At 41.5% G+C, this 16,677-nt stretch overlaps 1 long non-coding RNA gene across 1 annotated transcript; it reads left to right on the top strand.

Moving 5' to 3' along the window:
- Positions 1 to 70: 70 nt before the first annotated feature.
- Positions 71 to 7,230, top strand: LOC106589676 (uncharacterized). The gene is made up of 2 exons (XR_001324875.2): positions 71 to 340; positions 5,624 to 7,230. It is a non-coding gene; the product is annotated as an uncharacterized lncRNA (long non-coding RNA).
- The last annotated feature ends 9,447 nt before the right edge of the window (positions 7,231 to 16,677 follow it).

Below are 16,677 nucleotides of genomic sequence, written 5' to 3'. Positions count from 1 at the left end.
CGCAACTTCCAATGAAATGTTCCTGTAACAGCCATTAGACCCGCCTGCTACACAATGTTTACTGGCAGTAGGAAAACTCCCGTGCAGTGATACCATGTCGCCTTGCGGTAGTGAAGTTTCCACACCTCGGACCAGTTTCCTCTCCCCGAAACCTAACTTTAACTCAGGGAACCAGCGCAGAACGACTGCAACCTCTCATTGAAGACGAAGTTCCAGGCCGACCGCGGTACTACAGGCATTGTTTGCAGGAAACAGGATCCCCCATTTTGGTGAAGGGGGAAATGGCGAACTTCGTGGTCAATCTTCGTGTAACTACTTACACATTTCGAATACAATCATGGTACCAATAATTACTTATATTACACCAGATGTATGTCATTGAATCTATTTTTGTTGGCCCTCAGCGAGATTAGGTTGCCCTACTCTCTTGGGAGAGAAAATGTTCAACGTTTATTTCCTGCAATTCTTCACATTTTGCCATGGGGCATAGAGGAAATGTTGCCGTTTTAAAGCACGTTTTCTACTATTATACACATTTTGTCATTGGGCAGAGAAAACATTTTGCACGTTTATAACCCTTCCTGCAATTATAAACATTTTGCCATGGGGTGGAGAGAAATGTTTCCTGTTTTGAATCAAATTTCCTGCAATTGTTAGTTGACATGGCTAATTTGAGTATCAATTACATATATATCAAAAGGAAAATTTGCCCATTTTCGAAATTGCGTCTTGTGTATTCTACTAGTCCAGTGCATCATCTATGCACTTGAGGGGATAGGAATCCTTCATGTTCACATAGTTCAACTGCCTGTAGTCTGCACAGAAGTGCCTTGAGCCGTCCTTCTTGACTAGGACTACAGAGGCCGCAAAGGGTTGTTGGATGGCTGATCTCCGCCATCTCCCGGATCTTCTGCTCCGCTACCTCTCTCTTCATCAGTGGCAAGCTACGCTATGAAACCACACATGATTACAGAGACTTTGATATTAGGGTGATTCTGCAACTACGGGCACTTCCATGTCCTCGGGTCAATTTTGGGGATTTTATTCAAAACATTTTTCTTTTTTAAATACAAATATTAGTATGTTAAGTTCACACTGGAATCACCCCATACTTTTTTAAACACCTCTCTATCAAGTATTTTAGCTACTTTTCAGACGCATTTTAGACCTCAATTTCACTATTTTGCCCTTGTCCCTGACCCAGACTTTTAAGCTTCTATGTTTTTCTATAAGAAAACATTAATAATTGCACATTATATAATGTTATGTACTACAGAAAGAGTAAATTAAATAAAATCTATATCAATATTTATTGTGAGTATGCCCTTTATATATTGTTTTACACAGTATACCTGTCCTTTGGGAGTGGTGTCATTTCCACCACTGAGGACAAATTCCTCATTAATAACGTTTTTTCAAGAGGATGTTAATTTAGTTACCATGGAAACATATTGTGACACAAGCACATGGCTGCAGTGGACAGTTGTTCCAGATGTGATGTCCAGAATTTGAAGAAAAAACGTGGTAAATATTGCTTGTGTAGAGAATATTTGAATTGTCAGTCATTTCCGTACAGGCTATAATTTCTTTAATTTGTGGTAGAACTTTTGCATTTTTAAAATATTTTATGTGTTTAGTGTAAACGATATGCTAGCTGTAATACTAATCAAAGCATGCTAAGCTGTCTGTCAATTTTCTCCAGAAACTGTAGAAATGTCATTTCCATCACAAACTTAAGTGTGATGGAAATGACACATCCATTATCTTATTTGTTTTTACTTAACTTTTTTTAAATTTTTTACTTCAGGCTTATTTAATCATGTTTTAAATGAATTGAATCTAGCTGTTCAGTCTTATGGCTTGGGGGTAGAAGCTATTTAGGAGCCTCTTGGACCTACAGTGAGGGAAAAAAGTATTTGATCCCCTGCTGATTTTGTACGTTTGCCCACTGACAAAGAAATGATCAGTCTATAATTTTAATGGTAGGTTTATTTGAACAGTGAGAGACAGAATAACAACAACAAAAATCCAGAAAAATGCATGTAAAAAATGTTATAAATTTATTTGCATTTTAATGGAGGAAATAAGTATTTGACCCCTCTGCAAAACATGACTTAGTACTTGGTGGCAAAACCCTTGTTGGCAATCACAGAGGTCAGACGTTTCTTGTAGTTGGCCACCAGGTTTGCACACATCTCAGGAGGGATTTTGTCCCACTCCTCTTTGCAGATCTTCTCCAAGTCATTAAGGTTTCGAGGCTGATGTTTGGCAACTCGAACCTTCAGCTCCCTCCACAGATTTTCTATGGGATTAAGTTCTGGAGACTGGCTAGGCCACTCCATGACCTTAATGTGCTTCTTCTTGAGCCACTCCTTTGTTGCCTTGGCCGTGTGTTTTGGGTCATTGTCATGCTGGAATACCCATCCACGACCCATTCTCAATCCCCTGGCTGAGGGAAGGAGGCTCTCACCCAAGATTTGACGGTACATGGCCCCGTCCATCGTCCCTTTGATGCGGTGAAGTCCCCTTAGCAGAAAAACACTCCCAAAGCTTAATGTTTCCACCTCCATGTTTGATGGTGGAGATGGTGTTCTTGGGGTCATAGGCAGCATTCCTCCTCCTCCAAACACGGCGAGTTGAGTTGATGCCAAAGAGCTCCATTTTGGTCTCATCTGACCACAACACTTTCACCCAGTTGTCATCTGAATCATTCAGATGTTCATTGGCAAACTTCAGACAGGCATGTATATGTGCTTTCTTGAGCAAGGGGACCTTGCGGGCGCTGCAGGATTTCAGTCCTTCACGGCGTAGTGTGTTACCAATTGTTTTCTTGGTGACTATGGTCCCAGCTGCCTTGAGATCATTGACAAGATCCTCCCGTGTAGTTCTGGGCTGATTCCTCACCATTCTCATGATCATTGCAATGCCACGTGGTGAGATCTTGCATGGAGCCCCAGGCCAAGGGAGATTGACAGTTCTTTTGTGTTTCTTCAATTTGCGAATAATCACACCAACTGTTGTCACCTTCTCACCAAGCTGCTTGGCGATGGTCTTGTAGCCCATTCCAGCCTTGTGTAGGTCTACAATCTTGTCCCTGACATCCTTGGAGAGCTCTTTGGTCTTGGCCATGGTGGAGAGTTTGGAATATAATTGATTGATTGCTTCTGTGGACAGGTGTCTTTTATACAGGTAACAAGCTGAGATTAGGAGCACTCCCTTTAAGAGTGTGCTCCTAATCTCAGCTCGTTACCTGTATAAAAGACACCTGGGAGCCAGGAATCTTTCTGATTGAGAGGGGGTCAATACTTATTTCCCTCATTAAAATGCAAATCTATTTTATAACATTTTTGACATGCGTTTTTCTGGATTTTCGTTGTTGTTATTCTGTCTCTCACTGTTCAAATAAACCTACTATTAAAATTATAGACTGATCATTTCTTTGTCAGTGGGCAAACGTACAAAATCAGCAGGGGTTCAAATACTTTTTTCCCTCACTGTATACTTTGCGCTCCGGTACCGCTTGCCGTGCGGCAGCAGAGAGAACAGTCTATGACTAGGGTGGCTGGAGTCTTTGACAATTTTTAGGGCCTTCCTCTCACACCACCTGGTATAGAGGTCCTGGATGGCAGGAAGCGGTGATGTACTGGACCGTACGCCCTACCCTCTGTAGTGCCTTGCTGTCGGAGGCCGAGCAGTTGCCTTACCAGGCAGTGATACAACCCGTCAGGATGCTCTCGATGGTGCAGCTATAAAATCTTTTGAGGATCTGAGGACCAATTCCAAATCTTTTCAGTCTCCTGAGGGGGAATAGGTTTTGCCGTGCCCTCCTCACGACTGTCTTGGTGTGCATGGACCATGTTAGTTTATTGGTGATGTGGACGCCAAGGAACTCCACTACAGCCCCGTCGATGAGAATGGGGCATGCTTGGTCCTCCTTTTCCTGTAGTCCACAATCATCTCCTTTGTCTTGATCACATTGAGGGAGAGGTTGTTGTCCTTGCACCACACGGTCAGGTCTCTGACCTCCTCCCTATAGGCTGTCTCATCGTTGTCGGTGATCAGGTCTACCTACCACTGTTGTGTCATCAGCGAACTTAATGATGGTGTTGGAGTCGTGCCTGGCCGTGCAGTCATGAGTGAACAGAGAGAACAGGAGGGGGCTGAGCACGCACCCCTGAGGAGCCACCGTGTTGAGGATCAGCGTAGCGGATATGTTGTTACCTGCCCTTACCACCTTGGGTGCGGCCCGTCAGGAAGTCCAGGATCCAGTTGCAGAGGAAGATGTTTAGTCGCAGGATCCTTAGCTTAGTGATGAGCTTTGTGGGCACTATGGTGTTGAATGCTGAGCTGTAGTCAATGAATAGCATTCTCATATAGGTGTTCCTTTTGTCCAGGTGGGAAAGGGCAGTGTGGAGTGCAATAGAGATTGCATCATCTGTGGATCTGTTGGTGCGGTATGCAAATTGGAGTGGGTCTAGGGTTTCTGGGATAATGGTGTTGATGTGAGCCATGACCAGCCTTTCAAAGCACTTCATGGCTACAGACGTGAGTGCTACGGGTCGGTAGTCATTTAGGCAGGTTACCTTGGTGTTCTTGGGCACAGGGACTATGGTGTTCTACTTGTAACATGTTGGTATTACAGTCTCAGACAGGGAGAGGTTGAAAATGTCAGTGAAGATACTTGCCAGTTGGTCAGCGCGTGCTCGGAATTACTTGCCTCGAAGCGAGTATATAAGTTATTTAGCTCGTCTGGTAGGCTCGTGTCACTCGGCAGCTCTCGGCTATGCTTCCATTTGTAGTCTGTAATAGTTTGCAAGCCCTGCCACATCTGACGAGTGTCGGAGCCGGTGTAGAACGATTCTATCTTAGTCCTGTATTGACGCTTTGCCTGTTTGATGGTTTATCGGAGGGCATAGGTGGATTTCTTATAAGCTTCTGGGTTAGAGTCCCGCTCCTTGAAAGCGGCAGCTCTACCCTTTAGCTCAGTGCGAATGTTGCCTGTAGGCGAGGGGGAGCTTTGTACGTGTCTCTGTGTGTAGAGTAAAAGTGGCCTAGAATTTTTTTTCTTCTGGTTGCACATTTAACATGCTGTTAGAAATTAGGTAAAACTGATGTTTCCCTGCATTAAAGTCCCCGGCCACTAGGAGCGCCGCCTCTGGATGAGTGTTTTCCTGTTTGCTTATAGCGGTATACAACTCATTGAGCGCGGTTTTAGTGCCAGCATCGGTCTGTGGTGGTATGTAGACAGCTACGAAAAATACAGATGAAAACTCTCTAGGTAAATAGTGTGGTCTACTTCGATATGATGGTTATTAAATCAATATCTGCACATAAAAGTGTTTCCCCTGACATTTCTCGCAAAATTCATTTTACCAACACAAAAAGATCCCACCTTGGCTAGCGTATTTGGTTTTGTTGATATTTTGAAAGTTTACCAACAAATGTTCTGTTACCATCTGGCCTGTCATTACATTTTCTATCCGCCATATACTTTACCTGCATAAAAAGGTTGGATGGAAACCTGGTTACAGCCTAACAATACAACGTAGATGCATTTATCTCTAGATGCATAAACAACAACTTATTTTTTACTTTATTTCATCTCAATCTCCATGTTGTTTAGGTGGTAAGCGTTCTGCCCGAGGGGGAATGGTCCAGAATGAGAGCAGAGGTGTGAGAGGAGGCTGAGAGGGGCACAAGGCGAGCCGTCCTCAGTGAATGCAGGAACAACCAAGAGGAGCACTCCATCGAGAAGTCTTATTCTGTGGAGATGTGTCATCCATGGAACCTGGTCTCTTGTTCCATCGCCTCCCAGGCTTGTGGCTTTCCAATGAGCTTGAAACTGTCGTGCTCACGCCAAATGTTTTATTGTGTATTGCCTTGTGAAAGTGTTTTGTTAACTCTATTGATTAAAATTGATTAACTGTATTCCCTCACTGATGTTCTCCCCAGGCCAGCCTATTATGCAGACTCTGACTGCCAGGTCCGACAGGGCAGAGGGAGAAGAGGAGGACACAGAAACATGGATACTACCGGTAGCTTCAACCTGAGGGGGAAGAGAGAACACTAACGCCACAGTGGAACATGATTGCTTATTAATCTAGCAAATAAGATCAGGTGTCATCATTGTTTACCACATGGTAAATGTGGTAAACAATGATTTTAATTTCCCCTGAGGAGAAGAAAGGAGGCCGTGGGCCCTCAAACTTTAGCTTTGTTTAAAAGCCTATGGGCATGGCATGGGGTGAGGTTAGCACCATATGGAGATAAGTTACAAAAGTAAACATAACAGTTTCATGATTTTTCATTATAAATGCTAGTGCTGTGATAGATGGTTTAGCATGGTTGCTGTCCCCTCTGTTGTGATGTAGGGATGGGCGTGATGCAGTAGGCATCCCACCTAAGGCTGCCCAACAGCCTGTGGAGGTGGAGAATCAGTGAGTCTCTCTCTCTCTCTCACACACACACACACACACACACACACACACACACGAAATATAGGAATTATATGTGGGGGGACCAGTGAGTACAGCACACACCACAACTGAACACATTTTGTGGGTAATAACATTGATTGATACTGGGAAGATGCACAGTGCAAGAGGTGTATAATTACATTTTTAGTGGTGGTAATGTGTGTATTATATATCCCTCCCATTCATCACAGAGCAGAGCAGTTTTATTTTTAAGTGAACATGGCTGGTAATGGTAAATAAAATACGTTTTAATAATAAAACAAAGTGTTATGGAACGAAATGCAGACAAGAAAATAACAACAATTACAAGACAACGATAAATTTACAATTTTGTGAGGTAAAGAAACCTCTTTCTAGAAGCATGAAATAAATCTGTATTCGAATCCTATCCTATAACACCACTTATGTACATACAGTTGAAGTCGGAAGTTTACATACCGTCACGACTTCTGCCAAAGTCGGTCCCTCTCCTTGTTCGGGCGGTGTTCGGCGGTCGACATCACCGACCTTCTACCCATCACTGATCCATTTTTCATTTTCCATTGGTTTTGCCTTGTCTTCCTTCACACCTGGTTCCAATTGCATGTTGTGTATTTAACCCTCTGTTTCCCCTCATGTCCTTGTCGGAGATTGTCTATTGTAAGTGTTTGTGTACGTCTGTACTGGTGTGCATCGGGTTATGTTTACCCATTGATTTTTATTATTATGTTTTCCGGTGGGTTTTTTGTGAATAAACTGCGCCGTTGGAAACACAGTTTATTTCTCTCCTACGTCTGACTTCTCTGCCGCCAGTTAAACACCCTTACACATACACTTAGGTTGGAGTCATTAAAACTTGTTTTTCAACCACTCCACAAATTTCTTGTTAACCAACTATAGTTTTGGCAAGTCAGTTAGGACATCTACTTTGTGCATGACACAAGTAATTTTTCCAACAATTGTTTACAGAAAGATTATTTCACTTATAATTCACTGTATCACAATTCCAGTGGGTCAGAAGTTTACATACACTAAGTTGACTTTGCCTTTAAACAGCTTGGAGAATTCCAGAAAATGATGTCATGGCTTTAGAAGCTTCTGATATGCTAATTGACGTCATTTGAGTCAATTGGAGGTGTAACTGTGGATGTATTTCAAGGGCTACCTTCAAACTCAGTGCCTCTTTGCTTGACATCATGGGAAAATCAAAAGAAAGACCTCAGAAAAAGAATTGTAGACCTCCACAAGTCTGGTTCGTCCTTGGGAGCAATTTCCAAATGCCTGAAGGTTCCACATTCATCTGTACAAACAATAGTATGAAAGTATAAACACCATGGGACCACGCAGCCGTCATACCGCTCAGGAAGAAGACGCCTTCTGTCTCCTAGAGATGAATGTACTTTGGTGCGAAAAGTGCAAATCAATCCCAGAACAACGTTAAAGGACCCTGTGAAGATGCTGGAGGAAACAGGTACAAAAGTATCTATATCCACAGTAAAACGAGTCCTATGTCGACATAACCTGAAAGGCCGCTCAGCAAGGAAGAAGCCACTGCTCCAAAACCGCCATTAAAAAAGCCAGACTATGGTTTGCAACTGCACATGGGGACAAAGATTGTACTTTCTGGAGAAATGTCCTCTAGTCTGATGAAACAAAAATGGAACTGTTTGGCCATAATGACCATCGTTATGTTTGAAGGAAAAAGGGGGATGCTTGCAAGCCGAAGAACACCATCCCAACCGTGAAGCACGGGGGTGGCAGCATCATGTTGTGGGTGTGCTTTGCTGCAAGAGGGACTGGTGCACTTCACAAAATAGATGACATTATGAGGAAGGAAAATTATGTGGATATATTGAAGCAACATCTCAAGACATCAGTCCGGAAGTTAAAGCTTGGTCGCAAATGGGTCTTCCAAATGGACAATGACCCCAAGCATACTTCCAGAATTGTGGCAAAATGGCTTAAGGACAACAAAGTCAAGGTATTGGAGTGGTCATCACAAAGCCCTGACCTCAATCCTATAGAAAATTTGTGGGCAGAACTGAAAAAGCATGTGCGAGCAAGGAGGCCTACAAACCTGACTCAGTCACACCAGCTCTGTCAGGAGGAATGGGCCAAAATTCAAGCTTGTGGAAGGCTACCCAAAATTTTGGACCCAAGTTAAACAATTTAAAGCCAATGCTACCAAATACTAATTGAGTGAATGTAAACTTCTGACCCACTGGGAATGTGATAAAATAAATAAAAGCTGAAATAAATCATTCTCTCTACTATTATCCTGACATTTCACATTCTTAAAATAAAGTGGTGATCCTAACTGACCTAATACAGGAAATTTTCACTAGGATTAAATGTCAGGAATTGTGAAAAACTGAGTTTAAATGTATTTGGCTAAGGTGTATGTAAACTTCCGACTTCAACTGTATGTCCTGTTGTGCTTCTGTCCAGGCTTATGTCCTAGCCCCAAACTCAGACCACCCTGAGGACTTCCCTGCCTTAGCTGTGGGGACATGAGTACTCTTACCGAGCCTACAACAAGGATACCAACAAGGTTTCCCCCTTGGGTTTACATTTGCCTCCTGGTAAAATCGTTTGCACTTTAACTCTTATTTAATTCATTATTTAAGCACTGTTTGTTTTTTTTGCTATTATATTCCAACACATTGGTTCTTGTGTACATTCTGGTGTTATTAATCCTCCCAGCTTGTGTTCTGATAGAAGCACTGTGGAGTCAATGTTCAATTAGACCTGTGACAATAAATGCACTGTTGAAGATGATGGCTTGTCTCGTCTTACTTTGTTTCCTGTTAAGGACACGACAGACCAACATTAACTTCGGCCTTGCACAGCGGTTGCGCAGCCTCAGACCACAGAATATTGGCAGTAATTTTCTGATCATTTCCCAATGACTATGCATGTTAGATGGCCACTATTCGTCGACACCCAGCAGGTGATCTACTGCGCATGACTAACATTTGTGTTGGTCTGTCTTGTCCTTTACACAATTGAGTCTTACCCGTTATAGTTAGGGATGTTGTACATTATGCCACTCAATGGTGACTTCATAGATGTACAGCTACAGACTGAACATTCAGATCACTCACCACAGAAAACATGTCACCCACTTATTAGTCTTTTGACCAGTCAAATCAGATCTTCTGCAAATAATTGGGCAAAGAATCAATTAGGCTGCCTGTGTAAACGCAGCCCAAGAACATGACAAATTGACTCTGCTGTGATCAGAAATCACTATCCAGCTCCTGTTCTCAGTTGCTCTAATCTAGCACAATGAAGTGTACAAGATTAAAAGAACAAAGTTTGGAGAATCATGGGAAGTGAATGGTGCTAGGGAGGGGTGTCCATTAACAGAAAATTCTGTTTGTTTTGTTGCCATGTTTTTATTAATGACAATTGTCTGAATCTGGTCCCAAGTAAAAAACTGTCAAAGACAATGGTGGGTTTTATTTAAAAGGGCTGTTATATTCCATGTGCTCCGAGCAGATATTTAGTGCATGATAATCATGAATGAGATGAGGGTCTCTTTAGGTCCATGTTGTGTGTAAGACTCATTTACTATCTGATGGTATGGTTCATCAAAACAAGTACAAAAATACTTCAAGTACAAATTCATTGTTTTCCATATATCAAATAACTAACAGTTTAAGTACAGGAGAATGAAAGAAAGCTGGAGAATATTAAGTAGTTAAGTGGTATTATTAAAACGCTGAAACAGTTAGGCACCCTGGTTACATACTGTATCCACCAGCTTCACTTCGACACTTTATTGCATGCGTGGATAATTTTCTTTCTGTAGGTTGTCCTTCACAGCTTTTTCCCCCAAATCCTCCATGTTAACGTGAAAAGATGAGAAGAGATTCAGCATCAGTCATTTTGATAGCATACATTTTTATAAATATTATATCCATTCATCAAAATGTAATATCTAATGTCAATATTCATATATCTATCAATATTGTAAAAAAATAAAAAATTACTCCATATACTATGCATCAGCCTATAAGGCACACCTAATTAGCATGGGGTGGCAGGTAGCCTAGTGGTTAGTGTTGGACTAGTAACTGAAAGGTTGCAAGATCGAATCCCCAAGCTGACAAGGTAAAAATCTGTCGTTCTACCCCTAAACGAGGCCACCCACTGTTCCTAGGCCGTCATTGAAAATAAGAATTTGTTCTTAACTGACTCGCCCCCAAAAAACTATAATTTAAACGGCCTACATTGCAGCCTCTGAGGCTGCTATTGAATCTGATCATACTGTGAGGCTTAAAGCGAATTTGATAATTTTGTCAGAAATTAATCTCACTGACTGTAAATGTATAGTCCACAAAAGCTAACAACCAGCATAGATACCTAGCTCATTAAGAACACTACCTAGCTAACTAGCCCAGTATTGGACTAAAGGAGCATAACGTTACTCCTTAGTCCAATGACCTTATATTTTCTGTTTAAAGGTCGAATTGGCTCTGGAAGTCAAAACAGAAGACAAATACTCCATCTAAATGTACACTGCTCAAAAAAATAAAGGGAACACTTAAACAACACAATGTAACTCCAAGTCAATCACACTTCTGTGAAATCAAACTGTCCACTTAGGAAGCAACACTGATTGACAATAAATTTCACATGCTGTTGTGCAAATGGAATAGACAACAGGTGGAAATTATAGGCAATTAGCAAGACACCCCCAATAAAGGAGTGGTTCTGCAGGTGGGGACCACAGACCACTTCTCAGTTCCTATGCCTCCTGGCTGATGTTTTGGTCACTTTTGAATGCTGGCGGTGCTTTCACTCTAGTGGTAGCATGAGACGGAGTCTACAACCCACACAAGTGGCTCAGGTAATGCAGCTCATCCAGGATGGCAGATCAATGCGAGTTGTGGCAAGAAGGTTTGCTGTGTCTGTCAGCATAGTGTCCAGAGCATGGAGGCGCTACCAGGAGACAGGCCAGTACATCAGGAGACATGGAGGAGGCCAACAACCCAGCAGCAGGACCGCTACCTCCGCCTTTGTGCAAGGAGGAGCAGGAGAAGCACTGCCAGAGCCCTGCAAAATGACCTCCAGCAGGCCACAAATGTGCATGTGTCTGCTCAAACGGTCAGAAACAGACTCCATGAGAGTGGTATGAGGGCCCGACGTCCACAGGTGGGGGTTGTGCTTACAGCCCAACACCGTGCAGGACGTTTGGCATTTGCCAGAGAACACCAAGATTGGCAAATTCGCCACTGGCGCCCTGTGCCCTTCACAGATGAAAGCAGGTTCACACTGAGCACGTGACAGACGTGACAGAGTCTGGAGACGCCACGGAGAACGTTCTGCTGCCTGCAACATCCTCCAGCATGACCGGTTTGGAGGTGGGTCAGTCATGGTGTGGGGTGGCATTTCTTTGGGGGGCCGCACAGCCCTCCATGTGCTCGCCAGAGGTAGCCTGACTGCCATTAGGTACCGAGATGAGATCCTCAGACCCCTTGTGAGACCATATGCTGGTGCGGTTGGCCCTGGGTTCCTCCTAATGCAAGACAATGCTAGACCTCATGTGGCTGGAGTGTGTCAGCAGTTCCTGCAAGAGGAAGGCATTGATGCTATGGACTGGCCCGCCCGTTCCCCAGACCTGAATCCAATTGAGCACATCTGGGACATCATGTCTCGGTCCATCCACCAACGCCACTTTGCACCACAGACTGTCCAGGAGTTGGCGGATGCTTTAGTCCAGGTCTGGGAGGAGATCCCTCAGGAGATCATCCGCCACCTCATCAGGAGCATGCCCAGGCATTGTAGGCCACACACACTACTGAGCCTCATTTTGACTTGTTTTAAGGACATTACATCAAAGTTGGATCAGCCTGTAGTGTGGTTTTTAATAAGATTATTTCTTTCATTCAGATCTAGGATGTGTTTTTTAAGTGTTCCCTTTATTTTTTTGAGCAGTATATATTGATTCTCAATTGCAGTTCGGTTCTGGAAACATAAATCCCTCACGTCAAAATAATTTCACAAATATATACTTATTGTACACTATTTCAACCGGTTGTAACAGTTGCAGCCAACAGTATTTTTCAGTGACAACATGATGTGGTGTAACCGGTGTTAAATGGCTAGCTAGTTAGTGGGGTGCGCGCTAATAGCATTTCAATCGGTGACGTCACTCGCTCTGAGACCTTGAAGTAGTTGTTCCCCTTGCTCTGCAAGAGCCGTGGCTTTTGTGGAGCGATGGGTAACGATGCTTCGAGGGTGGCTGTTGTTGATGTGTGCAGAGGGTTCCTGGTTCGAGCCCAGGTAGGGGCAAGGAGAGGGACGGAAGCTATACTGTTACAGTGGCATCTGTCTTGCGTTTACATACAGTTGTTAGAAGATGCAGATAACTAATTAGCACATGTAGTCCACTGTCTTCCATAACAAGCGCTGTAACATGGAAATATGGTTGTGTGGGAACCCTAACCCTAGAAAGGTATGTATCAATTTAACCTTTAGTGTTTTTATAAGAAATTCTCACCGATATGAAAGATAAGGTCCTTATACTTCAAAAACCACCCCACAAGCGATGCATGTTAATGTTCAGATGGAGTGTTGCAACTCTTTAAAAAAATATGATTTTTTTCCCCCTACAGAAGACACCTTCGTCCAATGACTCTTACGTGTAATGTAACGGTAGTATGAGTCATGATCAAGGGCTACCTAGTTAGCTCACAAGCCTAGCTAGCCAAGTTAGCTTGCTAGCCCGACTAGCAAGCTATCGAACAAACACAAAAATATTGCTAATCTACAACAAATCAGTCTGATATAATATCAGTGTTATACCAGTATAAAGTTACCTTAATTAAGATGCTAGCATTAATTCAAAAAAAAAGTTACACTATTGAAAATCTGCCAGTCAAATGAAGCCCAAAAAGATGTGAAAATGTGCCTCATTCAATGGGTTGATTCGGGTGAAATCTGCAGTGTTCACAATCGGCTCAGAGCAGAAGAGGGTGTGCCACGATTAACTGCCTTCAAGGTACTGCTGAGAACAAAAGTCCCTCGGTGAGATTTATGTTACATAAATGCACAATTTGAGCTACTCCAGGAAATGGACTTTGCAGGTTAGCTAAATGCTGCTGTAACAGTGTAGGTTCCGTCCCTCTCTTCGCTCCAACCTGGGCTCGAACCAGGGACCCTTGCACACATCAACAACTGACACCCACGAAGCATCGTTACCCATCGCGCCACAAAAGCCGCAGACCTTGCAACGCAAGGGGAAACCCTATTTCAGGTCTCAGAGCGAGTGACGTCACTGATTGAAACGCTATTAGCGCGCACCACCGCTAACTTTTTTTTTTATTATTTTTTTTTAATTTTTTTTTTATTAACAGTAACATGCAAAACATAAACATAACAGCCAGAGGGATTCCAAAGAAATGAGAACATTTTTTAATAAAACTATTCCACATTATATCAAATCAAATACAGACATATAGCGAATACATTTTTTTGACATTTTGTTTTGTATACGTTTTAAAGACTCTAAATAGTTTTCCACATCAGATAAAAAAAATTAAGAAAAGGGGCTTTTTCTTCATAAATTTTGATTTGTGTATGAAACATTTTCCTAATAAAATAAAGAGATTTATGACATACTCACGTTCAATTGTGGAATCAGTGTAGTAAAAAAATGTCAAACTTAGAAATTTCAATGGTTGTATGCAATTTGAGGCCAAGATATAGTTTTACATCAGTCCAGAACACTTCACTATATAAACAATTACAGAATAAGTGTTCAATAGATTCCGTTTCTAGTTCACAAAAACTGCATTCACTGGTAACATCAAGTATGTATTTAGAAATCAAACTATTACACGGATAGAATCTATGGATTATCTTAAAGGAGATCTCCTTCACTTTATTGGTCACCATAAATGTGTGTGGCGTGAGCCAAGCACGGCGCCAGTTTACATCAAACGATGAAGCCCAACAAAATATTGCAGATGGAATAGACTTCCTGTAGAAAATATCCCTTAATAAACGATTGTTGAATTTCGTATCTAGTAGACCAATGCCATTCACCTGAACATTGCTTACAATCGGAGATATTCCAAAATATGTATTATTCTGAAGTAAAGTTTTTATCCCACTAGGTATAGCTTTAATAACAGTGTCATATTCCTTGCTTGAAACCTCAAAGTTGTATCTTTCCATAAATTCTCTCCGTGTAAATAGATTCCCACTATTATCAACTAATTGGCTGACAAGAACAATGTTTTTCGAGAACCATTTATGGTTAAATAACATCTTGTTTCTATGTAATATCGAACCATTGTTCCATATAAAACAATTATGAGGTGAAAAGTTATGTTTATACAACAAAGCCCAGCACATTAAAGCCTGCTTGTGAAAACCCGCCAGTTTCACAGGAAGTTTACCCACAATATATGGACATTGTAGTAAAAAATGTAGCCCTCCGAACTTCTGAAAAACAAAATGAGGTATAATATTCCAGAAACTATGAGGATTTTTTATGTACCTTTTAGTCCAGTTAACCTTTGATATCTGATTAAAGAGAGTGAAATCTAAGACATTTAGACCGCCATCACAAACCCTGTTGGTGATAACATCTCTTTTTATCTTATGTGGCTTGTTTTTCCATATGAAGTTGTACAAAAGCCTATCTAAGGTACAGCAAGTGGATTTGGGAATGTCAATAGATGAAAAAAGATAGGATGCACGAGATAGCTTTGGATAAAAGCACCCTTCCTTGAAGACTTAAATCCCTCCCTAACCATGAGCATAATTTTTGGGGGACAGATTCAGTTACAGGGTTCAAATTAAGATCATTCATAGCCTTAACATTTTTGGTGATCTTTACACCAAGGTAGGTTACAGTATCTTTTTCAGAGATGTTACAATCTGCTGGATTGACAGCTCCTTCCAAAACAAACATCTCACATTTGGAAAGATTTAAAACCAAACCTGAGATTTTGGAGAACTGCTTCACGATATCCAATGCTAATCTAGCTTGAGACACATTTTTCAAAAAAAGTGAGGTGTCATCCGCCAGTTGGGATATCTTGATCTCTCTGGCCTGGAATGTAATGCTTTCAAATTTACTTTTATGAACTAATGAGCATAGCATTTGAGATACTAACAAAAATACAAAAAGGTGAAATTGGACAACCTTGTCGTATTCCTTTGTAAATGTTAAACCTCGAGGATGTTCCATGACAGAGTTTGATACAGCTATTGCAACCATTATACAGAGTTCTAATAGCATCAACAAAAAAACGACCAAATTTCAAATGCTTAAGACAATCAAAGATAAAATTGTGACTTACTGTATCAAATGCTTTCTGAAAATCCCAAAATAGGATAACAGGGAAGTCATCTAATAGATCACAATACTCAACCAAGTCTAACACCAGCCTGAGATTATTAGATATATGGCGCCCTTTCATAAACCCTGATTGACATTCATCAATCAGATAATTTAAGCAAGACTTTAACCTTTTTGCAAAGATTAAGGCTATAATTTTGTAGTCGTTATTTAGGAGTGTGATTGGACGCCAATTATCAATACTTAGGAGATCCTTGTGTGGTTTAGGTAGAAGAGTAATAACCCCTTGCTTCAGAGAGGCAGGTAGTTCTTCCTTCTTTATTAGCCTCCTTAAAGGTTTCAAGTAAAAAAGGTGCTATTTCTTCAAAGAAGGTTTTGTAAAATTCAGAGGTTAATCCATCACAACCTGGAGATTTGTTGTTTTTTAACTGAGCAACCCCGTACTGGATGTCCATAATGGATAAATCTTGGCAACAAGACTGATTGAGTTCTTCACTAATCGAATTAACATTCTCTATAGAATCAAGGAGATCCTTAGAGTCACTCAAATTGTTATCTAAGGAGTAAAGATTCTCATAAAATTTAGTGGTAAAATCTGATAACTCTCTATCCTCAGTGGTAACCCCATTAATCTTAAAGTTCCGAAGTGTGTTGAGTTCCCCTCTCCTCTTCTCCAAATTAAAAAAGTATCAACTGTTCTTTTCACCTTTTTCAAGCCATTGTTTTCTAGATCTTATGAAAGCTCCTCTAGCCTTTTCCTCATACAATGTATCGAGTTGATTATGTAAATCATTCAATTTAGCTTTCTCATTATGATCAAGATGCTCAATCTCTGTGATATCGGCAATTGTTTTAGAGAGTTCAGCTACCTCACATCTCCTTCTTAAAGCAAGCCGTTTTCCA

This window comes from Salmo salar, chromosome ssa28, assembly GCF_905237065.1.
Source record: "Salmo salar chromosome ssa28, Ssal_v3.1, whole genome shotgun sequence".
Classification (NCBI taxonomy): Eukaryota; Metazoa; Chordata; class Actinopteri; order Salmoniformes; family Salmonidae; genus Salmo; species Salmo salar.
This window is presented reverse-complemented; position numbering and strand designations above follow the sequence as displayed.